The sequence below is a fragment of the Ovis aries genome, chromosome 26 (assembly GCF_016772045.2).
Source record: "Ovis aries strain OAR_USU_Benz2616 breed Rambouillet chromosome 26, ARS-UI_Ramb_v3.0, whole genome shotgun sequence".
Taxonomy (NCBI): Eukaryota; Metazoa; Chordata; class Mammalia; order Artiodactyla; family Bovidae; genus Ovis; species Ovis aries.
The window spans coordinates 7,501,135-7,526,099 of record NC_056079.1 but is presented as its reverse complement, the minus strand read 5'-3'; the positions used below and the strand labels follow the sequence as shown (position 1 = coordinate 7,526,099).

At 37.5% G+C, this 24,965-nt stretch overlaps 1 protein-coding gene across 1 annotated transcript in view; it reads right to left on the bottom strand.

Annotated features, from left to right (window-relative positions):
• The window catches only part of NEIL3 (nei like DNA glycosylase 3), a 358,244-nt gene that overhangs the window by 289,701 nt on the left and 43,578 nt on the right, over positions 1-24,965 (bottom strand). Inside the window, exon 2 of the mRNA XM_060407202.1 lies at positions 3,654-3,726. The gene's annotated coding sequence lies outside the window, so the exon portion shown is untranslated. The remainder of the gene's footprint in view (positions 1-3,653; positions 3,727-24,965) is intronic.

Here is a 24,965-nt window from a genome sequence, read left to right as displayed (position 1 = left end):
TAAACGTGGACACATGTAAAACAAATCTCTGTAGGTCAAGTGAATTTCATTACTGAATAATTTTCCAAATCTCTCTTCAAGTCATACTTACAGGAAAATATTTTATCTTAAATACCAGCTCAAACATCACAGGCATTCCTAATGAAGTTAGATAAAAGAAGTATTTTTTCCTATATAAGACAATGAAAATATTTCCACATATAAATGAGATGAAGACACATCAGGAATGCAGCTAATAGATATTTTTAAAACATGATTTAATTGTTCTGACAAAACTACTCATGTTTTTGGTGCTTGACATCATTACAGTTCTCTGTCTACTGTGTTATACTTGAAATTAAATGATAACAAAAATCACTTTAGGATGAGAAATGTTCAATAGAAAAATAAATGAACATCATTTGGAGCACATGAAAGAATAGCAGGAAATGGTCTAGAGAAAATTTAAGGGATTATCATAAAAATAACTCTAAATTTAAGCCATGCCATTATAAGAATAAAGTCATAAGGAACTAAAGAGCTCAAAAGTGCCTTAACTGTGTCTTTTACTAATTAATGAAGCATTATCTGTAAGACAGCTCATCTAACACACGGAGCATAAAGCTTGTTAAAGATATAGGACACACAGCAGAGCAGGATACATTTGCAATATGTTCTCATACAAAGGCAGGCATCCTGTGAGCATCTGGTAAATATGAATTAGATTGAAATTTATGCTTCTAATATGGACGTGGACAGTTTCTCATCACTGGAATGCTTTGAGAAACTCTACAGAGTAGAGTCCTCATAGGAAATTCCCATAGCATTCAACAGATAAGACTGTGTATATTTATGGTATAGGGTTGGGGAAAAGAGTCATATATCCAGTCATGTCAGGTTGGCACTATTTTGAGCACTAAATAGGATTAGTATAGAAAGTTGGGATTGTGTGTAGTTTGGAACACACCACACTCACACATACATTATCATTTCTAATTTGAACATGTGGGGTATATGATATATTCTGCGAAAAAGAAAAGACACCAAATAAAGCAAAATGTAAGGTCCCATATTATATAATGCAGTCCCTAACAGTTAACAAAAATACCTGCAACTCTCATTAACAGTTCCATCAGTTCGATCTTTATATTAGCTCTACCCAGATTTAGGGTTTCCCTGACAGCTCAGTGGTAAAGAACCTGCCTGCCAATGCAGGAGACATAAGAGATGTGGGTTTGATCCCTGGGTAGGGAAGATCCCCTGGAGGAAGGCATGGCAACCCACTCAGGTATTCTTGCTAGAGAATCCCTTGGACAGAGAAGCCTGGAAGTCTACAGTCCATAGGGTCACAGAGTCGAACATGACTGAAGTTACAGCATACACACACTACCCAGATTTTCTGACAGCAACCAGCTTCAGGTTACTTCTCTGAACAACATGCATCTGCCTAGACCAAATTCTTAAGTATGTAGGAAAACCAGTGGGCCTCATCAAACCTGCCAAGTTCACAATATAAAAAAGATACAAAAGTTATCAAATTTCTCTGAGACTTTCAATCTGTGATTTCCTTTATCCTTACTTGGCCTGGGGGTGAGGGTAGGGGAGAGTACTTTCTGTGGCTCCTGCCTGATTCTTCCGAAGCCCTCAGCATACGATTATTTGCTCATGTAGATGATGTAATTTATGCCCCGTTCAAAAATAACAAAATTCTAAGGCTTCATGCATATTTAGAACAATTAAAAACAATTGAAAGTTTATCATGCCATTTGCAGCCATCCAAACAACATTTTCTAGCCATTACAAAACATAATAAAACCAATCTCCCATCTCATCTTTGTTTTTAATGCTTTTTCGGAAAAGCTAACTTCACAAATATTCTTGGTTCCTATAATATACTATTAAGGGGCAATTCAGATCAGAGAAAAGGAACAGTAAACTCTGAGCTGAGAACTGGAATGAAAAGGGAGCATTTATCACAAAGAACAAAATGTACTCTTACACATCAGTGTGAGAGGGGAAGATAAAAACTTTAACCAGAAAAGAAGCAGAGTGAGAAAACTAAAGGCACATTCAGGAGGTTGAGAGAACAGATATGGATAAATGTAGAAATGAAAACCACTGTCAGTAAAGATATCTTTTAAAAATCTACTTTCTTAAATTGGAGGATTATTGTTTTACAATGTTATATTGGTTTCTGCTGTAGAACAAGGCTAATCAGCCATTAGTATTTGTTTCTGTTCAACAAATCTGAGTTTTTTTCAACTCTTTACAACCCCATTGACTATAGTGCATATATATATATATATTTATATATAAATTTTATGAGTCTAGCATATTACATAGCACAAAGAAAACCACTGGTAAATGTCAGCAATCATTACTGTAATTATCACCAAAGCCCTGTTCAGATCATCTCCGTATCTCTACTGTGCCCTCTACTATAATTTCCCATGAGAAAAGTCATTCCTTTTGATATAAAGACTCATTGCCTATGACTCTGGGTTTCTGGCTTGACAGGTTATCAACTTGCTATTCACTATGGTGCACAGTGAATGCAGAAATACCCAAATTCACTGGTTATGCAGAGGTATTTACATTAATGAACTGGGAGAAAAGATGTTACAGCATATGTAAGTTCCCTCGGATTGATTAAGAGTATATTTGTTTTCTTCTGTTCTGGGCTGGCTCATAATGTGAAACTGGAAAGGGAGCCCTCTTCATAGAGTCTTCTTTGGGGCATCAGAAGACATGCTCCCAAGTTTAGAGTCTTGGAGATACAACTAATGATGTGTGTTTGAGAACAAGAATTCTCTGGTCTTCCCATCTTTCATCTCTCTGATGCCCTCGCACTAAAGAGATACTTTTCATGTATAGGCGTGACCAAGTGTGGACAGTTGGGGAATTCTGATCCTCATTCTCCACTGAAACGGTTTCCAACTTGAAAGGATACTTATATGGGGCTGATTAGGAGGTATTGTACTTCTTTTACTAGAATTTAATTGAAATAATTTCTCATATTTCCTTCTTGCAGTTATTACACATTGCACGTAAGGAAGAGAAATTTCTGTGTGGATAAAAATGTATCTATAACCCCAAAGTCATAGTGTTAAGTGGAAGGATAAAATGGAGACTCTTCTTATTTTGTACCTGTTAAGCTAAGAAACCAGGAAATCACTTTCTACAATAAAAAGAAACATGGATTTGGACTTCACCTTCTATTGCGTCCTTGGCCATGGTAATGAGTAACAATATTTTTTCCTCTTAATATATTTCTTAGTAAGCTAAAATATATTATGCATTTACCAGAATAAAAGACCCTCTGGTGTATATACTGTAGCTCAGTAGTAAATAATATGAGTTCAAAAGTAAAAAAAAAAAAAAAAAGAGTTAGAGGAGAGATCATGGAAAATAATTTAAATTCATTGAATGACTTATTCAATTAGAATGTTCCAGAAAAAATATGTGGGTTGTTGCATATCTTAAAATTATTGGAACATAGTAATGGAAGAAAGATCTTGTTTTATGTTGGAAGTTGCTAATATGTTCATAAGTCCCCAGTAGAGTTTTATCAATTTTCATAAATAACTACTTATGAAACTATAAATCACTTTCAGACCCTCTTTAAGGATGCACAAAAAAGATAACAAGCATTCATTTTTCAACTTGCAACTTACGCAAGAGATAAGAACTTGGTGCTGATTATCCAGCTGCTTGCAATTCTAACGATGAATCTCCTCAGTTACTTCCCTTTAGGTAAAAAGGAAAACGGAAATATTTAGTAACTTTTATCAGTCATATTTTTCAAGCATGAAGAGGTATGGAAAATATTTTTTGGTAAAATTTTCACATTTATAAAATATTATTCCGAAGTTATGCAAAATAATATTTATCCAATTTTATGAAAAGTAAATGTGATAACTATTCAGGACTCTCCCACAACCCAAATTAATTTGCTGATGGAATAAACAGCAACCCAAATCTAGTATTTGGTAGAAAATTTTAACTCATGTCACACTTTTCGACCAAAAGCAATTTTACATACCCTTCTTTGGAAGACCCTTGTTCTAGAAGCTTGGACCCTCCTCATTACTATAGACTGTCTGCTGTTTCACTATTAGAATTGTGTTACACTGATTTCCTATTCCTTGCATATTTTTCAAAAATTATGGCATCTGGTTGAGTGCCAGACATCTGTTACTGGAGAAACTCTCAAGAATTAATTGCTTACGTTCTTTTCTTCTAAGCGGTCCATGAACTGTGAATAGACAATGTCAGAAACTATCCCTTTCTGAGTGTATTTGTACGTATGTAGACCATGGCCTCCTACCTACTCAGGACAGTGCCTGTTTACTGAATGGTGAGTATCTCCCTTCCTACCTCCCCCAAGTGGTGTGAGTCCTGTTGCATTGTCATTTTAAAAATTAATGTCATCCAGCTGCAGAAAGGTTCTTAACATCAATGAGAAATTGTTGTCTGTGTTTCTAAGGTATGTCTTTCTTCCATATCCCATGACTATTTTAAACTACATTTTTAAAGCTTTTAAATGATTTTTAACACACTCTTCCAGCTGTTGTATCTCCCCCTCAATTTTGCCATAAAAACACAGAGTCCAACAGGAATGAATCCCTTTACATCTGCTCTACTACTTTCTTATTACTAGTTTTAGAAGCAAAGATGTTCTTCCTTCTCTCCCCAAAGGGATGCTTATCCCTCATGTACTCATTTCCTCCCCTCAATCATGGACCTTTCTCATTTGTAAATTAATTATTGATTGAACAATTCTTTCCAGTGCATATTGTGTGTAGACATCAAACTAGAGGTTATGAATACAGAGGTGAAAACCATCTGGATGGACAAGGGACAAGCTAACAACTGACTATAAACAACTTTGGTAGTTTCTAAGCTGAGGAGGATAGATCAGGTACAGTGGAGGCTCAGGCTGCAGAAAGGTTCTGGGCAAGATGGAAAAGGTTTAAGAAGCAGAAGTCAATAAAGAAGTTCAGACTTAAAAAGTCAGTAAGAATTGGCCTGTTGGACAGGCAAGAATACGCTATATTTGTCTTTCTCTAGAAGCCCTCCTGTAAATTAAATTATTAGCTTTTAAAAATAAAATATTTTCCAACTTAATCAGAGCACACAGCAGTGATGAGTCAACAGAGAAGCACATGGAGTAACGTCAGCTCTGCTGGGTGAGCTCAGAGGCTCCTCTGAGAACCATACCGATACTAACACGAACCTTCTGGTTCTAAACTTATCTATTATACTCAAAATATTATTTTTAATAACAGTATTATAAATAAAAATATATCACTATAATTTATAATAATTATTTTAATTTAATATCATAATATAAACATTCTAAATAGTGTATTAAAATAAATAATAAATTATTGATGAGATAAATTAAAACAATAAATATAGTATAATAAATAATAATAATATTCTTACTTTGGCCATGCCACAGGGCATGTGGATCTTCATTCCCTAACCAGGCGTCTAACTCACGTCCCCTGCACCAAAAGTGCAGTCTTCCAATGGACTGCCAGGGAAGTCCCAAAATATTGTTACTTTTAAAGTTTATTTTCTAAATTCCTTGAAAACTTTTTATTTTGTAGTCCTTTTGTTCTCAGGCAATATCCATATACAGCTCTGTTATGTACAGATGCTTAAAGCTCAAGTCCTAGACCAGACTGTCAGTTCTCCCTGGACCATGGTTCAATCCACTTTTAGTTGCCCAAACCAAAGGAATCAACCTCAACTTCATTCAGCAATATAAAACTATCTTTGATCTGATAATCTGATATGTTAATTTTTCTCTTTTTATTGAAGTATAGTTGTTTTACAACACTGTTGTTACAGGTGCACAGTATGTGGTTCAGCTATTTTTTCTGATTATATTCAATTATAGGCTATTACAAGATATTAAATATAATTCCCTGTGCTATATAGTAAGTCCTTGTTGCTTATCTACTTTATGTACAGTGGTTTTTTAGTGCCCTACTCCTAATTTGTTCCTCCCCTGAAGTACTTTTGTTCTGTTACATTATAATTCTTTCCCTGGTCTATTAAAATATTTAAGGTCCTTTCATAAATTGCTTTATCTCAGAAGTATTTGCAAAAGCTCTTCCAAGGTCACTGTTCTTACATCAGGTGTAAGCAGGGTCTCCCAGAGAGAAACACAGGAAGAAGAAAGCCTTGAAACAGCTTGAGAGAAGAGGAAATAATTTCTCCCAGAAATGGAGAGGTCTAAAGTGAGTAGAATGGCACCCCACTCCAGTACTCTTGCCTGGAAAACCCCATGGGTGGAGGAGTCTGGCAGGCTTCAGTCCATGGGGTCCCGAAGAGTCGGACACGACCGAGCAACTTCCCTTTCACTTTTCACTTTCATGCACTGGAGAGGGAAATGGCAACCCACTCCAGTGTTCTTGCCTGGAGAATCCCAGGGACGGGGGAGCCCGGTGGGCTGCTGTCTATGGGATCGCACAGTCAGACATGACTGAAGCGACTTAGCAGCAGCAAAGTGAGTGGGGCTCATCTATTGATCTGTGGCAGATGGGAAATGGGAGATGGAAAAACGATTTGAGAGAGTTGTGTGGTGCACCCAGGAGAGCTGGACCCTAGGCCCGAGCAGGTCTGTTGAGCCATTTCAGAGATTAAGGTGACCCAAGTGGGTCACAGAAGTAGCTAATAGTCACCTGGCTATAAGGTACCTCAACACTAGTTATAAGATGGCTGTGATTTATTTTGAAATACTTCCTAGAAGACTGTACAATACATGTAAGTGTGCTAAAGTTCTGACACTTTCAGAAATCTGTGAGGTGGGTGTTGTGGGCAGAATTCTAGGGTAGTCCCTAAACCCTGCCCGTTCCTTAAGTAAACATTCTTCCCATTATTCACGTGTTAGTCTAGGTACTTCTGTGACAGGAGTCTACAGGCGTAACTAACATTCCAAATCAGTTGATTTTACAATAAAGAGATTATATGGGAGGGCCTATAAAAATTGTGGTAGGAGGTTCTAAATTAGTCTCTGTCTCAAAACATTAGCATCGAAGACCTAGTGATAGACTACCAAGAGTTTTTGGAGATTGTACCAGTATAAATACCAGACTAATTAGAGCACCTATTTATTTACTCACTGGTTTAATAAAGTTCTTTAATATCTAGAATCAAATAAAATTAAACACAAATTCCCATGGATTCATAAGAAATAAGCAATTCTATTTTTACTTTTAGCACTGCTATGGAATGAGGTTGCTTCTTTATCGTTCACTGAATATATGCTTTAAAAGAGGGTAAAATGTCTCAGCAAAATCTATTAAGTTACATTTTATACAATTGTGATTTACCTAAATAGCTGCCTCCATCACTCCTGATGGTCAGAAAACATCAGCTTCTCGTGTTTCTGCACATTTTACAAGCAGAAACTGCCCTTTTGTCCCAGATTGTTTTTTCAAAGATGTGCGTATAGTGAACGACCTTGAAAAATACTATGTTCCCTCCATTCAGAGCAAAGGGCAGATTTTCCTTCTGTTCAGTGTAATAAAGATAATGTCTTCTTCCTGAACAAAAGCCAGGCTTGCTTGTGCCCATTATAAAAAGATTCAGGTTGCGTGTCTAACTCCTCAGTGTGCTGTATACCTGCCTCACGTGCGGCATCCATGTGGACCTGTTGGCATCACACCTACGTAAGTTGGGGAACTAGGAGAATCTACACAAATATGCCATGTTCATGCTGTTTCCGTGGTATGAATAGTAAGTACTTCGTCTCCAATTCAGGAGTCTCATGTCTAGTGTCAGTGAAACCAGCAGAACACCTGGTTAGCTACAATTAGCATAAAACTGTATCCCTCAAAGTTCTTGATACTAATTTGCTTATAAACACAACTGGTTCCCAGCACACTCTAGGCATTTTCTAGTTTATAAAATAGGTTTTTGGTAAAAAATAACCAATGTATATTTCCTCGTTGATTTTCATAAAATAGGTAATGAGATAACTTTTATTCATAACTTCTAGATGTATGATTTATTTAAAGAAATTAAAATGGACACTTCCATAACCTTTAAACCCCAAAAAAGACCTTATCTTCTTAAGTCACTGGGGGAATTTGGCTTCAATCACTTCTCCTAACTTTATCAAGAAAAAGAATAATAACAAAGGAATGTTCTTTGCTCATTTATTGTAATTGCCAAAATTTGGGGGTGGAAAAAGAAATACCTTTTCAGAATGTACCTGTCTTGGCTAATTATAGAAATAAAATATTCTCATTAATTCTCCTTTTTAAATGCTCTATCAAATTCCTTGCAAGAATACTATTAATTTTCTTCATTTTTTACTGCAAGTTGTTCAGAACATTAATGAAAGAGAAAACTATGATAACAAACTTTAAATAAAGTGACTCTAAGCACTTTATTCTATTAAACGTTCCGTCAGCTATAAACTAATTTAGTAAATATAGACACTTTCGTTTTATATATAAATTAAAAGAAAAACCTTATTTCAGAAAAAGATTGTGTAAAGCTCTGCACACATAACCACTTTGGACCTGTTTACTGAATCAAGCCTGTAGTGGATGGTCAGCTGACCATGTGTATACCTGCAGCCAGTCTTTCTCTGGAACCAATTAACACCACTAAACAGATGGAGAAGGTCTTTAGTGCCTGATCTTTAACATCCTAGAGTGTTATATAGCTGGTCAGTCCTTTTGTTTTGATTTGCTTTGATTTCATCTTCTGGATGGTTTGTTACTGAGTCCTCTAGCATCTCTAAAGCATTATGGTTCGGGGGAAGCATTTAAGATCAAGAAAACACAAAAACATGTACAACTTTTCAACTAAGTAAAAAAAAAAAAATTCTTCATCGTTCAGTGTAGGTTGCATGCTATACCCAATGCCTGTATAGTCAAAAAGGGTTCATTTTTGCTTGCTTGTTTGTTTTTCAGGAGATAGCATTCTACAAGAAAGAAAGTAAGGAGACAGAACAAAGAGAGACAGAGAGGGGCAATGAGAGAGAAAGAGAGAGAGACAGGAGATGGGGATGAAGACCCTGGATTGTGAAGAACTGTTCAAATATTGAATAAAATAACAAATTGACTTTAAAATTTCTAGATAGCATGAATAGCCCATTCTTCCACAACCTGCAGAGGATAGAAATTATAAGCCATAAATCTTCAAGGAAATGGGTGCTCTTTTGGACCAACAGTTTGAAAAAGGAGTTTTGCCAGTTCTAAAGACTTCAAATCCTTCTGTCTCTTTTTTTCAGCTGGAGGAGGTGATGAGTTAAATGAACCATCAGCACTCAAGACGTATCACTGTATCTTCTGCAGCTCTGAGGCATCTGACCCTTCATCTCTTGCGTTATTCCACCCTTCTTTTACTCCTACAGCTAGGAGGAGAAGGGAGATTTTGTAGCTAAGCTACCAACACATTTGTTTTGTAGGACCTCCAATCCATGATATCTCCAGTCCATGATATCTCAATTAGGTGGTGCTAATGAAGTCAAGTTTACAAATTTAGACTCCACCTGAGCCAGTTATTAGGCAGCAGATTATCTCACTGTTATGAGAAACTTTGAAAAATGTGCAAACATGCATTTACTCACATATTAATTTAACTATATCTGTGGTTCCTGACAATACATCCTAAGTCATGACAGGCCATAAAGGTACAAGAGTGATCAAGGTAACCATAGGGTTTATAGTGAGGGAGATAAAAATAAATGAACATACAAATGAATAATGAGCAACTGGGTTAGAAATAATTTACTCAACAAACAGAGCGATACGATAGAGAGGATAATGAAGAGGGATACTTGGACCCACGTTGGATAGAATAATTTGACACATTTGGAGGAGTCTACCTTTAAACTGAAGCTTAAAGAATGGTTCAGCTATAAATGGAGCAGGATAAAGTTTGTAGGAAGGAGTGTTCCAGACAGGTGGAAAAGACTTTACTGTGTCAGAGAAAATAAAAGGAAGACAAGGTGACTTTCATGGGCTGATCATAAAAGACACTGAACGGAAATGAGGCTGGGGAGGAAGGCATAAGCCAAACTATTGTGGCCCCAGTAGGGTGACATAGAGAAGGCAATGGCACCCCACTCCAGTACTCTTGCCTGGAGAATCCCATGGACGGAGAAGCCTGGTGGGCTGCAGTCCATGGGGTCACTAAGAGTCGGACACGACTGAGCTACTTCACTTTCACTTTTCACTTTCATGCTTTGGAGAAGGAAATGGCAACCCACTCCAGTGTTCTTGCCTGGAGAATCCCAGGGACGGGGAGCCTGGTGGGCTGCCATCTATGGGGTCGCACAGAGTCAGACGCGACTGAAGCGACTTAGCAGCAGTAGGGTAACAGGAGTTTTGGATTTTAAGTTTGATAAGAAGATGGTGATTGGTTTTCAAGCAGAAGACAGGTAAAATCCAGTTTTCCCTTTAGGTAGGTCACTGGAGATGCTAAAAGGATGAGGACTAAGGGTAGAAATCAGAAGTCAGATAGAGGATTGTGGCGGATATATTTATACTAACCTCCATAGTTGCAGTCTCTGCCTTTCCTCAAACTCTCCTTATCCTTCCCTTCCTCACTCCCTTGACATCTCCTGCCCCACAGCAGACTAGAAAATGACCTCTTTTTTGTTTTTTTTAGTTTATACAACTTAAGAAAATCTAATTGGCTTTTAAGAAGGGAGGGCAATTTTCAGAGATAATGAAGAGAACAAAATAGTACATGTCTTAAAACAATCATTATCATATCAGTTAGAAAATTACAGTACAAACAACGAAGAACACACAGGAATAATGTTCAAAAGCTATTTCCCTCTTCCGCAAGTGCAGCATGACCTCAGAATGGATATGCAGTGTTAGAAGAGCGTTATTGGTTGTTCCATGCCCTTCTCTATACTGTAAAACAAATAACAGCAATTTTTCCTCAGTGTTCCAGGGCACATAGAAAACAGTATACATTTTCAATAACTGCATGCTCCTCATTCAAACTTTCAGTATTTCATTTTTCTATTTGCACTGGTTAGCTGTTTTGTAAGGATTTTTTTTTTTTTTTTTGGATGAGGAGCATTTTTAGTCTTCAATGCGTTTGTTACAGTACTGCTTGTGCTTTATCTTGTGGTTTTGTGGGGTTTTTTTTTTTTGCCACAATGCATGTGGGATCTTAGTTCCCAGACAAGGGATCAAACCCACGCTTCCTGCCCTGGAAGGTGAAGTCTTAACTACTCGACCACCAGGCAAGTCCCTGGTTAGTTGTTTTGTTTTTATGTCTTAGATCATATTTTAATTTTATTTTTAAATGTTTTCCAAAAAAGTTGCAAAAGAGCCACCATAATGCAAATATTGTTTGTAACTACTATCTAAGTATCAAAAGAAAAAAATCAGGAAACTTTACTTGATGCAAATATTTTGAGCAAAAGCAAACTGTTTGGAACAGAGACACTTCAAACCCAGAAGTAGTGTGAGGCCCAGAGGCGGGTGTTCCAGGGCAATGTATACAGAGGGGACCAGGAAGCTGCTTCACTTCTACAGTGATTGGTGGTTACTACAATGGGAGTTTCTACACAGCAAGGGATTCATTAAAAGTGATCATCTTACACGATTTTAGGAGGACAACTTAAGTTTTATTTATGATCATTAGAAGAATTTATAAGAAATAACCTAAGTTAAATTTTACTTACATTTCTGAACTAAGCTAGATTAATTTTGGCTTACACAGCTTAACTGGTTTTGTCTTGTTGGGGAATTTTCATGTCTGATCTCTGTGTTGCTGTATTTTAATGTAAGAAATATGGACAGCAAATATCCATAGGCAGGTTGTCTTTGATTTGAGTATTTATAAATTCAAGTTTATTAACATGACCTTAATTATATACTCTAATATCTATTCTTCTAGAAAATGGAATTCAAACTTTGTTTTCTAAATGTTTGTTTCTTGCACTATCTTATATCTTTGGAAAACATATAAAATATCCACTAGATTATATAAAATAACCCCAACAAATGTGTTTAAGGAATGAAAATCAAATATCCATTTAAGATGAATGGTGATATACAGATGCAGCTAGATTATATCCTTTGACGAAACAATATATCATAAAATTATAAAATAATGTAACTATTAAGATTATTTTGGTAAATATTTTCTGAAGTGATTTTCCAGAAGCACAGCACAGGAGTGAGAACCAGGCCTGGTGGCAGGTGGATCTGGCTCTGAATCCCAGTTGTCACATCTATGAATTATATACTAATAATAGATGAGTGGAAATAGTCAAATCAAAATATTGTTTAACTATTGAAAGAAACCATGTAACAATAAAAACCACCACCATTTTGTTTTCTATTTGTTTCTATTTCCATATTTCTAGGTTTTTAATTATTTTTTCATTCTTCTAAAAATACAAACAACATGAAATTAGGCATGTTTAAGATAGCATATTAAAAAGCAGAGATACTACTTTGCCAACAAAGGTCCATCTAGTCAAGGTTATGGTTTTTCCAGTGGTCATGTATGGATGTGAGAGTTGGACTGTGAAGAAAGCTGAGCACCGAAGAATTGATGCTTTTGAACTGTGGTGTTGGAGAAGACTCTTGAGAGTCCCTTGGACTGTAAGGAGATCCAACCAGTCCATCCTAAAGGAGATCAGTCCTGGGTGTTCATTGGAAGGACTGATGCTGAAGCTGAAACTCCAATACTTTGGCCACCTCATGTGAAGAGTTGACTCATTGGAAAAGACCTTGATGCTGGGAGGGATTGGGGACAGGAGCAGAAGGGGGAGACAGAGGATGAGATGGCTGGATGGTATCACTAACTCAATGCACACGAGTTTGGGTGAACTCCGGGAGTTGGTGATGGACAGGGAGGCCTGGCATGCTGTGATTCATGGGGTTGCAAAGAGTTGGACACAACTGAGCGACTGAACTGAAGTGTATAGTTAAGCAGAGTTCTGTACATTCACAACATGATGAAACAGATCTCTGGAACTTTTTCATCCTGCAAATGTGAAATACTACTCTTATTAAACAGAAGTGCCTTCCACCAACCCCATCCACACACACTCCCAGGTAATCACCATTCTATTTTCAGTGTCTTTGAATTTGACAGCTTAAGCTATCTCATATAAGTGGAAAATCTTGTGACTGATCTAATTTAGTTAGCATAATATGTTCAAAATTCACCTGTGTTGTAGCATGTTACAGGATTTCCTCTCTTAAGACTGAAAGATAATCCATTGTATGTATATCCTCTGATTTGTTCATCTATCAAAGGATGTTTGAGTAGCTTCCACCTACTGGCTATTGGGAACAGTGCTATTATGAACACTGGTGTGCAACTACCTCTTTGAGACCCTGTTTTTAATTCTTCTGAATATAAGTACACAGAGAGAGAGAGAGAAGTAAGGACTTCCCTGGTGGCCCAGAGTGTAAGGAATATGCCTGCAATGCAGGACACCTGGGTCTGATCTCTCAGTTGGGAAGATCCCTGGAGAAGGGAATGGCTACCCACTCCAGTATTATTGCCTGGAGAATTCCATGGACAGAGGAGCTTGGTGGGTTATAGTCCATGGGGTTACAAAGAGCTGGACATGATTGAAGTAACTTAGTATGAATGCAAGAATGCTGAATTGTATGATTTGTTATTTTCAGTCACTCAGTCATGTCTGACTCTTTCCTACCCCATGGACTGCAGCACACCAGGCTTCCTTGTCCATCACCATCTTCTGGAGCTTGCTCAAACTCATGTCCATTGAGTCAGTGATGGCATCCAACCATCTCATCCTCTGTTATCTCCTTCTCTTCCTGCTCTCAATCTTTTCCAGCATTAGAGTCTTTTCTAATGAGTCGGCTCTTCATATCAGGTGGCCAAAGTACTGGAGTTTCAGCTTCAGTATCAGTCCTTCCAATGAATAGTCAGTGTTGATTTCCTTTAAGATTGACTGGTTACATTTCCTTGCAGTCCAAGGTACTCTCAAAAGTCTTCTCCAACACCACAGTTCAAAAGCATCAATTCTTCAATGCTTAGCCTTCTTAATGATCCAACTCTCACATCCATACATGACTACTGGAAAAACCATAGCTTTGACTAGATGGACTTTGGTTGGCAAAATGATGTCTCTGCTTTTTAATTCGCTGTCTAGGATTATCATTGCTTTTCTTCCAAGAAGCAAACGTCTTTTAATTTCATGGCTAAAGTCATCATCCACAGTGATTTTGGAGCTCAAGAAAATGAGATCTGTCACTGTTTCCATTCTTTCCCATATATTTGCCATGAAGTGATGGGACCAGATGCCATGATCTTAGTTTTCTGAATGCTTAGTTTTAAGCCAGCTTTTTCACTCTCCTCTTTCACCTTCATCAATAGGCTCTTTAATTCCTCTTCACTTTCTGACATTAGGACAATATCATCTGAGGTTATTGATACTTTTCCCTGCAATCCTGATTCCAGTTTATGCTTCATCCAACCCAGCATTTTGCATGCTGTATTCTGCATATAATTTAAATAAGCAAGGTGACAATATACAGCCTTGACATACACCTTTCTGAATTTTGAACCAGTCTGTTCCATGTCAGGTTTTAACTGTTGTTTCTTGACCTATGTACAAGTTTCTCAGGAGGTAGATAAGGTGGTCTGATATTCTCATCTCTAAGAATTTTCCAAAGTTTGTTTTGAACCACACAAAGGCTTTAGCATAGACAGTGAAGCAGAAGTAGATGTTTTTATGGAATTCCCTTGCTTTCTTTATGATCCACTGGATGTTAGCAGTTTGATCCCTGGTTCCTATGCCTTTTGTAAATCCAGCTTGAACATCTGTTAAGTTCTCGGGTTCACATACTAGTGAAGCCTACCTTGAAGGAGTTGAGCAATACCTTGCTAGTATGTGAAATGAGCGCAATTGTGTAGTAGTTTGAACATTCTTTGGCATTGTCTTTCTTTCGGATTGGAACAAAACTGACCTTTACCAGTCCTGTGGCCATTGCTGAGTTTTCCAAATTTGCTTGTATACTGAGTGCAGCATTTTAGTAGCATCATCTTTTAGGATTTGAAATAGCTCAGCTGAAATTCTATCACCTTCACTATAATGCATCCTAAGGCCCACATGACCTCATATTCCAGTATGTCTGGCTCTAGCTGAGTGACCACTCCATTGTGGTATTCGGGTCATTAAGACCTTTTTTTGTAGACCTTTTTTTCTGTGTTTTCTTGCACCTCTTAACATCTGCTTCTGTTAGGTCCAAACTGCTTCTGTCCTTTATTGTACCCATCTTTGCATGAAATGTTCCCTTGGTAATTCTAATTTTCTTGAGGAGATCTCTAGCCTTTCCCATTCTATTGTTTTCCTCTTTTTTTTTTTCCCCCTTTGCATTGTTCACTTAAGAAGGCTTTCTTATCTCTCCTTGCAATTCTTTGAAACTCTGCATTCAGATGAGTATATCTTTCCTTTTCTCTTTGCCTTATATTAATAATGAAAGGGTATTTAAGCAGGAAAGAAATTCTCTACCAGTCTTTAGGGTCACTATATTAACAAGTCTACAGTTAATTTATATAACTACCACATGAAAGTATAGGCATAGATTTTTTAACTTTTACAGATAGTTAAATTCCTGAAATTTGTACTGAATTTATATAAAATGTATGGCTATAGCTCTCTTCTCAAGACCATCAATGCTCCCAATATCACGTTTTATGTTATCATGTACAAATCAAGCAAGGTAGAATATAGCAACCTGATTAGGAACTGAAAGCCAACCAACACTTATGTATTGTTTAGAAATAAGAACTGAAAGTTTTTCTTCAGCTTGTGGATTACAAATACAGTTTCACAATTTTTATATGCATCACTTTGTCTGAAATAATTAACGAGGTCATCACCTCAACAGTAATGCGTCAATGGTATGATCACGCGGGGCTAATTTCAGTTCAGGTCAGTTCAGTCGCTCAGTCGTGTCCAACTCTGCAGCTTCAGGAACCACAGCACGCCAGGCCTCCCTGTCCATCACCAACTCCCGGAGTCCACCCAAACCCATGGCCATTGAGTCGGTGATGTCATCCAGCCATCTCATCCTCTGTCGTCCCCTTCTCCTCCCGCCTTCAATCTTTCCCAGCATCAAGGTCTTTTCCAATGAGTCAACTCTTCACATGAGGTGGCCAAAGTACTGGAGCTTCAGCTTCAGCATCAGTCCTTCCAATGAACACCCAGGACTGATCTCCTCTAGGATGGACTGGTTGGATCTCCTTGCAGTCCAAGGGACTCTCAAGAGTCTTCTCCAACACCACAGTTCAAAAGCATCATTTCTTCAGTGCTCAGCTTTCTTTACAGTCCAACTCTCACATGCATACATGACCACTGGAAAATGACAGGGGTAATTTACTGTCTTATATTATTTTATCATAAATAAGATATTTGCTTATGATTGTAGATACTGTTGAATTTACAAATCCCTTAGCAACAGTCCAGTCAATTGTTTTCACAAAGCTTTGGAAACAAAATCTTAACCAATAGTGAATTTACATTACATTAATTAGAAATATATTGTGTCCTTCCCCTTCTAAGATCACTTTCATCTGCCCAAGACTCAGCTCCAGAAAATTTTTATGTTTAATTTTTAGTCATATTTTGGCAAAACAGTGACACTCACATGGTTGCCAAATTGGGCCAGATGGAAAAGTTGATCTGATGGCACTGCCGTTTCAATGTCTTCATTTCCAAATATTCTGCTATCCTTTCCTATGTCCCAACCTACTCATTCTCAGCACACACAGTCACATCAAAATGCATGTCCCTCTGCATGAAGGAGTCTTGAACTGTAAGAATAAAATCTCCATGTGTCAATGGAGCTTTGCTGCTGAACATCCTCATACAATTTACAGGAATTAGTTTTTGTTTTTTTTTTTTTTTTTTTTTTAAAACAGAAACCAAAAGAGCATGTAAATGATTCATATAACTTATATGTTCTGGTAGAGAAACAGAAACACTAAAAACATTTTAGTAAAATCTTACATGGATTGTTGTCATTTGATAGATACAACTCAAATATCTATAAAGCTTGAACACTCAAATTTGTTTCTGTAATGAAAATAAACTGTGTGGGATTTATAATGAATCTTCACAACAATAAGCACTGAGGTAAAAGAAAAACACTTCAGCTGAGTATTACCATTAAATCACATAAACATATCTGTAGAATTTTGCCAAAATTCCTTGGAAAATGGATTGAATAATACTTTTTACTGTTTTTAGTAAAACTCTAAAAAATATAATTTTCCAATAGTAAAAATTTCCCTTCCTCTGAAATCTTGGAAAGTTTTTAAAAAGTGATTATTCACAGGCACACTTTAAGGACACATTTTTAAAAATCCATTTTTACTAGATAATTCCCCAAAGACTGTATGGACTTTAAAGATTTTCTGAGGACTTGCTTTGAAAATCTGTGCCATTTCAGAAGGCAAACTTAAAAGTCAACACAAATTTGGAATCTTAAATTAATTTTATAAAATTTGTTTTTATTTTTTCTAGTTGAGAAATGCTTTCAGTTTTTACTTTTTTTCCATTTTCATCATTTGTAACATTACCAAACTGGTGATTGTCAGAATCTATTCCCTTCCAGTTATCAAACCTTTAAGATTTTATCTAAAACTGTCACCACTTCAGGTTCTTCCTAGTAGGTAAGCAAAGTATTTAAGATAAGAGAAATCCTTCTGCAGAAACAGTCTTCTCCAATCTGAGGATCTTCCTTCTATATAGCACAGATAGAATAAAGATATCTCTGACTCTAATTCCTAGCAATTTAGATTACATTACAGGATTGTTGGAAACAATGTTTGTTTTCTGTCATTCTTTCAACAGAAAGTCCTGCCTTCAATGGGTAGCAAACTACACCTAGCCCATCAGTGATATTTTAATAACTTATTCATAGGCTACGGTAACTGTTCATTTGCAAAGTTTTCTTTGTTCATGTCTTTACTGTCTATTCATTTTATGTTATTGTGGCAAGAGGTGACAAGAATGCACAGAAGAGCTATCAAAAAAAGATCTTAATGACCCAGATAACTGCAAAGCTGTGATCACTTACCTAGAGTCAGACATCCTGGTGTGTGAAGTCAAGTGAGCATTAGGAAGCATTACTGCAAACAAGTTAGCGGAGGTGATGGAATTCTAGTTGAGCTATTTCAAATCCTAAAAGATGATGCTGTGAAAGTGCTGCACTCAATTCCCCAGTAAATTTGGAAAATTCAGCAGTGGCCACAAGACAGGAAAAGGTCAGTTTTCATTCCAATCCCAAAGAAAGGCAATGCCAAAGAAAGCTCAAACTACCACACAATTGTACTCATTTCACATGCTAGCAAAGTAATATTCAAAGTCCTTCAAGCTAGCCTTCAACAATATGTAAACCAAGAACTTACAGATGTTCAAGTTGTATTTTAAAAAAGCCAGAGGAACTGCTAACATCCATTGGATCATAGAAAAAGCTAGAGAATTCCAGAAAAGCATCTACTTCTGCTTCATTGTCTACATTAAAGCCTTTGACTGTGTGGATCACAACAAACAGTGGAAAGTTCTTAAAGAGATAGGAATACCAGACCACCTCACCTGCTTTCTGAGAAATTTGTGTACAGCTCAAGAAGCAACACTTAGAACTGGACATGGAACAATTAGTTCAGTTCTATTCAGTTGCAGTGTCTGATTCTGCAACCCCATGAACTGCAGCAGCACGCCAGGCCTCCCTATCCATCACCAATTCCCGGAGTCCAGCCAAACCCATGTCCATTGAGTTGGTGATACCATCCAACCATCTCATCCTCTGTCATCCCCTTCTTCCACTCTCAATCTTTCCCAGCATCAGGGTCTTTTCAAATGAGTCGGCTCTTTGCATCAGGTAGCCAAAGTACTGGAGTTTCAGCTTCAGTATCAGTCCTTCCAATGAACACCCAGGACTGATCTCCTTTAGGATAGACTGGCTGGATCTCCTTGCAGTCCAAGGGACTCTCAAGAGTCTTCTCCAACACCACAGTTCAAAAGCATCAATTCTTTGGTGCTCAGCTTTCTTCACAGTCCAACTCTCATATCCATACATGACCACTGGAAAAACTATAGCCTTGACTAGATGGACCTTTGTTGGCAAAGTAATGTCTCTGCTTTTTAATATGCTGTCTAGGTTGGTCATAACTTTCCTTCCAAAGGAGTAAGCATCTTTTAATTTCATGGCTGCAGTCACCATCTGCAGTGATTTTGGAGCCCAGAAAAATAAAGTCAGCCACTCTTCCCACTGTTTCCGCATCTATTTCCCATGAAGTGATGGGACTGGATGCCATGATCTTAGTTTTCTGAATGTTGAGCTTTAAGCCAACCAAATGCTGGTTTCTCAGCATTTCTCATGGAACAACGGACTAGTTCAAAATTCAGAAAGGAGTACCTCAAGGCTATATATTGTCACCCTGTTTATTTAACTTATATGCAGAGTAAAGCATGCAAAATGCCAGGCTGGATGAAGCACAAGCTGGAATCCATTGCTGGGAAAAAATATCAATAACCTCAGATATGCAGACATCACCAACCTTATGGCAAAAAGCAAACAGGAATTAAAGAACCTTTTGATGAAGGTGAAAAGAGGACAGTGAAAAAGCTTACTTAAAACTCAACATTCAGAGTCTAAAAGACTGTTCTCTACATCTGTGTCTTTTTTGCCATCTCACATACAGGGTTATTGTTACCATCTTTCTAACTTCCATATATATGTGTTAGTGTACTGTATTGGTGTTTTTCTTTCTGGCTTACTTCACTCTGTATAATAGGCTCCAGTTTCATCCACCTCATTAGAACTGATTCAAATGTATTTTTTTAATGGCTGAGTAATACTCCATTGTGTATATGTACTACAGCTTTCTTATCCATTCATCTGCTGATGGACATCTAGGCCGCTTCCATGTCCTGGCTATTATAAACAGTGCTGCGATGAACATTGGGGTACACGTGTCTCTTTCAATTCTGGTTTCTTCAGTGTGTATGCCCCAGCAGTGGGATTGCTGGGTCATAAAGCAGTTCTATTTCCAGTTTTTAAGGACTCTCCACACTGTTTTCCATAGTGGTTGTACTAGTTTGCATTCCCACCAACAGTGTAAGAGGGTAGGAGAGGGAGAGGGTGGGATGATTTGGGAGAATGGCATTGAAACATGTATAATATCATATAAGAAATGAATCACCAGTCCAGTTTGATGCAGGATACAGCATGCTTGGGGCTCGTGCACTGGGATGACCCAGAGGAGTGGTACAGGGAGGAATAAAGAAGGGGAGTTCAGGATTGGGAACACGTGTACACCTGTGGCAGATTCATGTTGATGTATGGCAAAACCAATACAATATTGTAAAGTAATTAGCCTCCAATTAAAATAAATTTTTAAAAAAACTCAACATTCAAAAAACTAAGATCATTGTATCTGGTACCCTCCCTTCATGGCAAATAGATGGGTAAACAATGGAAACAGTGACAGACTTTATTTCCTTGGGCTTCAAAATCACTGTGGATCATGACTGCAGCCATGAAATTAAAAGATGCTTGCTCCTTGGAAGAAAAGCAGTAAAAACCTAGACAGCACATTAAAAAGCAGAGACATTACTTCGCCTACAAAGGTCCATAGAGTCCAAAGCTATGGTTTTTCCAGCAGTCATGTATGGATGTGAAAGTCTCAAAAAAAAAAAAAAAATGGCTGAGCACTAAGGAATTGATGCCTTTGAACTGTGGTGCTGGGGAAGATTCTTGAGAGTCCCTTGGACTGTAAGGAGATGAAACCAGTAAATCCTAAAGTAAATCAACCCTGAATATTCATTGGAAGGACTGCTGCTGAAACTCCAATACTATGATGTGAAGAGCCAACTCATTGGAAAAGACTCTGATGCTGGGAAAGATTGAAGCAGAAGAAGGAGACAACAGAGGTTGGGATGGTTAGATATGGACATAAGTTTGAGCAAACTCTGGGATGTCAGTTGGGATGGTTAGATATGGACATAAGTTTGAGCAAACTCTGGGATGTCATGAAGGGCAGGGAAGCCTGGCAGGCTGCAGTCTATGGGTCACAAAGAGTCAGACACAACTGAGCAACTGAACAACAACAATGTCATTGCAAGTTCAGTTAAAATAATATATGTATACATACACATAGGAGTGATGAGTATGGAACAATATGTCAGATTGGGAGATAAATTTGGCTTTAACAGGAGAGATTGTTAACTTGTTCTCAATGGTGGAACACAGGAAGTAGTGTAGTACTAGACATTTTAGTATTAACACATCAGGATAGTTTATCATGGACAAAATTTTTATGAGACTCTAAGTTCAATTTATAAAGCAGTGAATGAGACCACAGAGGGAGGGAACATCTTAAATAATTAAAATTATCAAAGCATATTTATGACCTACATGTTGTTGTTCAGTACCTGAATATAAAATTTATATATACTGTGCTTTCTATTGAAATTGTAACCACTACAGACTGAAAACACTGTAAGCTTACCATCTGTTCCACAATCCTACATGGGAATTTATTCCTTCTTATCTTTCTTCATGATGCTAATTTCCACCTACCATGTCTTAGACCTCAGCTCAAATGTTCAAATCCAAGGCTGAGCTCACATTTTACTTCTTTCAGCTTCAACAACTACTCCATTCTGGATTACTTTTTCTCCCTCTGTTACCCAATTAAACCTATCCCTGCCATACCATTGTTAGACTTTGGTGGTAGGTTAACTTGTATACTTCTTCTTTAGCTAAATCGTTTCCATTACATTGTTTTAAAGCCTGTTTAGTATGCTTCTTACTGTCACACAGTACCAGTTGTTACTGTAGCTAGCACAAGCTTCACTTCAGTTCAGTCGCTCAGTCCTGTCTGACTCTTTGTGACGCCATGGACTGCAGCGTGCCAGTACTCTGCATAGAAGTTAAATAAGCAGAATGACAATATACAGCCTTGACATACTCCTTTTCCTATTTGGAACCAGTCTGTTGTTCCATGTCCAGTTCTAACTCTTGCTTCCTGACCCGCATATAGGTTTCTCAAGAGGTAGGTCAGGTGGTCTGGTATTCCCATCTCTTTCAGAATTTTCCACAGTTTATTGTGATCCAAACAGTCAAAGGCTTTGGCATAGTCAATAAAGCAGAAATAGATGTTTTTCTGGAACTCTCTTGCTTTTCCAATGATCTAGTGGATGTTGGCAATTTGATCTCTGGTTGCTCTGCCTTTTCTAAAACCAGCTTGAACATCTGGAAGTTCACGATTCATGTACAGCTGAAGCCTGGCTTGGAGAATTTTGAGCATTACTTCACTAGCGTATGAGATAAGTGCAATTGTGCGGTAGTTTGAGCATTCTTTGGCATTGCCTTTCTTTGGGATTGGAATGAAAACTCACCTTTTCCAGTCCTGTGGCCACTGTTAAGTTTTCCAAATTTGCTGGCATATTGAGTGCAGCACTTTCACAGCATCATCTTTCAGGATTTGAAATAGCTCAACTGGAATGCAATCACCTCTACTAGTTTTGTTTGTATTGATGCTTTCTAAGGCCCATTTGACTTATTCCAGGATGTCTGGCTCTAGGTGAGTGATCACACCATCGTGATTATCTTGGTCGTGAAGATCTTTTTTGTACAGTTCTTCTGTATATTCTTGCCACCTCTTCTTAATATCTTCTGCTTCTGTTAGGTCCATACCATTTCTGTCCTTTATCCAGCCCCTCTTCGCGTGAAATGTTCCCTTGGTATCTCTGATTTTCTTGAAGAGATCTCTAGTCTTTCCCATTCTGTTGTTTTCCTCTATTTCTTTGCACTGATCACTGAGGAAGGCTTTCTTATCTCTTCTTGCTATTCTTTGGAACTCTGCATTCAGATGCTTATATCTTTCCTTTTCTCCTTTGCTTTTTGCTTCTCTTCTTTTCACAGCTATTTGCAAGGCCTTCCCAGACAGCCATTTTGCTTTTTAGAATTTCTTTTCCACGGGATGGCCTTGATCCCTGTCTCCTGCACAATGTCACGAACCTCCATCCATAGCTCATCAGGCACTATGTCAATCAGATCTTAGCCCCTTAAATCTATTTGTCACTTCCACTGTATAATCATAAGAGGTTTGATTTAGTTCATACCTGAATGGTCTAGTGGTTTTCCTACTTTCTTCAATTTAAGTCTGAATTTGGCAATAAGGAGTTCATGATCTGACCCACAGTCAGCTCCTGGTCTTGTTTTTGTTGACTGTATAGAGCTTCTCCATCTTTGGCTGCAAAGAATATAATCAATCTGATATCTGTGTTGACCATCTGGTGATGTCCATGTGTAGAGTCTTCTCTTGTGTTGTTGGAAGAGGGTGTTTGCTATGACCAGTGCATTCTCTTGGCAAAACTCTATTAGTCTTTGCCCTTTCTTTTCCCTTAGTCTTTCATAGAGTTTGGGGCACTTGATAAACAGTACCACTTATGAACCTGCCAGTCTATAGACCTGACACTGAAATCACAGAAAGCTAGCCATAAAAGCTTTGCTTTCTTAAGAAAACTATAATACTTCTTTTTGTCAGGAAAGACAGACAGTGGGGGCAAAAAATCACAAGGCACAGAAACATTCAAATAGTGAGTTTATTTCCTGTAAATCTTAGCTGATATTATGATGTTACAGAGACACATGTCCAGTAAAAGCATGTTTGATCATTTTATCCACTCAACAATATTTAATAGCCACATATTTTGTGCCAGGCTTATAAAGTTTGTCTGTAAAAATTTTTATGTTTTGCCTATTTCCAGAAAGATATTCAAAGTGACCTTATCTACCCATTACAATTCATCACAATCTCACAATATCCATACAATGAAGTTAAGTCTACTGGTGGCTCTGTTCCTTTCTAAGGACTTTGTTCTCCAGGAGTGTAGTATACGTCAAATATTCTAGTTAGTCAGTTAAAATAATCTTGTTCATAAATCAACTAATATTTGCTGAGGGCCATAAAAATTTTTTTTATTTTTATCGATTACTACTGTACACTAAAAATGACAAAAGCATAAAGGATGTTGTCCTGCTCCTCCTACAACTTCTTGCCAGGAGATACACAAACATGCAGAGAAGAAATTTCTGCCCTTGGGGACATGACATTCTCAGGCAAGAAGACATCTGTGGAAAACAACTAAAGAGCAACCAAAGATGCTATTGAGCAACACTTGTGGGATTTTTTTGTGGTTAGAATCACCTTGGGATCTTGTTAAAAGGCGTATTCAGGCTGATCTGGGGTGGAACCTGCGCTTCCACATTTTTAACAAATGCCCAAGTGATGGTGGATCTTGCCAGCTCCTACACCCCCACTCTGTACTAGGATTTGCCACTAGCTAAAGGAGCTAGTCACTTCATCTTCTGAAATTTCATATATTATGTTTGGAAGAGTTTAATACATAAAACAAACAGATCACTAATGTTCCTTGTTGCCTTAACACTTCAGCCCTCTGTGGCTTTTTTTTTTTTTTTTCCCTCTTTGAACACATTTTCTCATGCAAAGATTTATGACTGGATTCCTTAATATCAAAAGAGGCAGATAAGATGGTCTGACCTCTTGCTTCTAAATTAATGGCTCCTCTGCTTCCCTAATTTATCCCATCTTTTAATGAATTATTACATGATTTCATAAACTTCTTCTTCAAATAGTCCATGTATTCTACATAGGTTGTCTTTTGAGTTTGCTAATTTTATATTCTCATTTTTTTCTACTCCATCAAATTTTCTACAATGAGAATATAAAACTGTCTTTATCTGGCACGTAGACCTCTAATATATTTTTAAATGAGAACTGGCATTCCATAAGCTGCCTAAAAGACAAAATTGTGCCATTTTGAACTCAAAGACAAACATTTTTAATTTAATATTTTACTAGAATTACTATCACATAATCTGGTGCTGAGAATTCTTGGCCAGTGAGGTAGAAATATACCATTTAAGAAGCTCACAAAGATTTTCCCTTCAATGTCCTCTCCT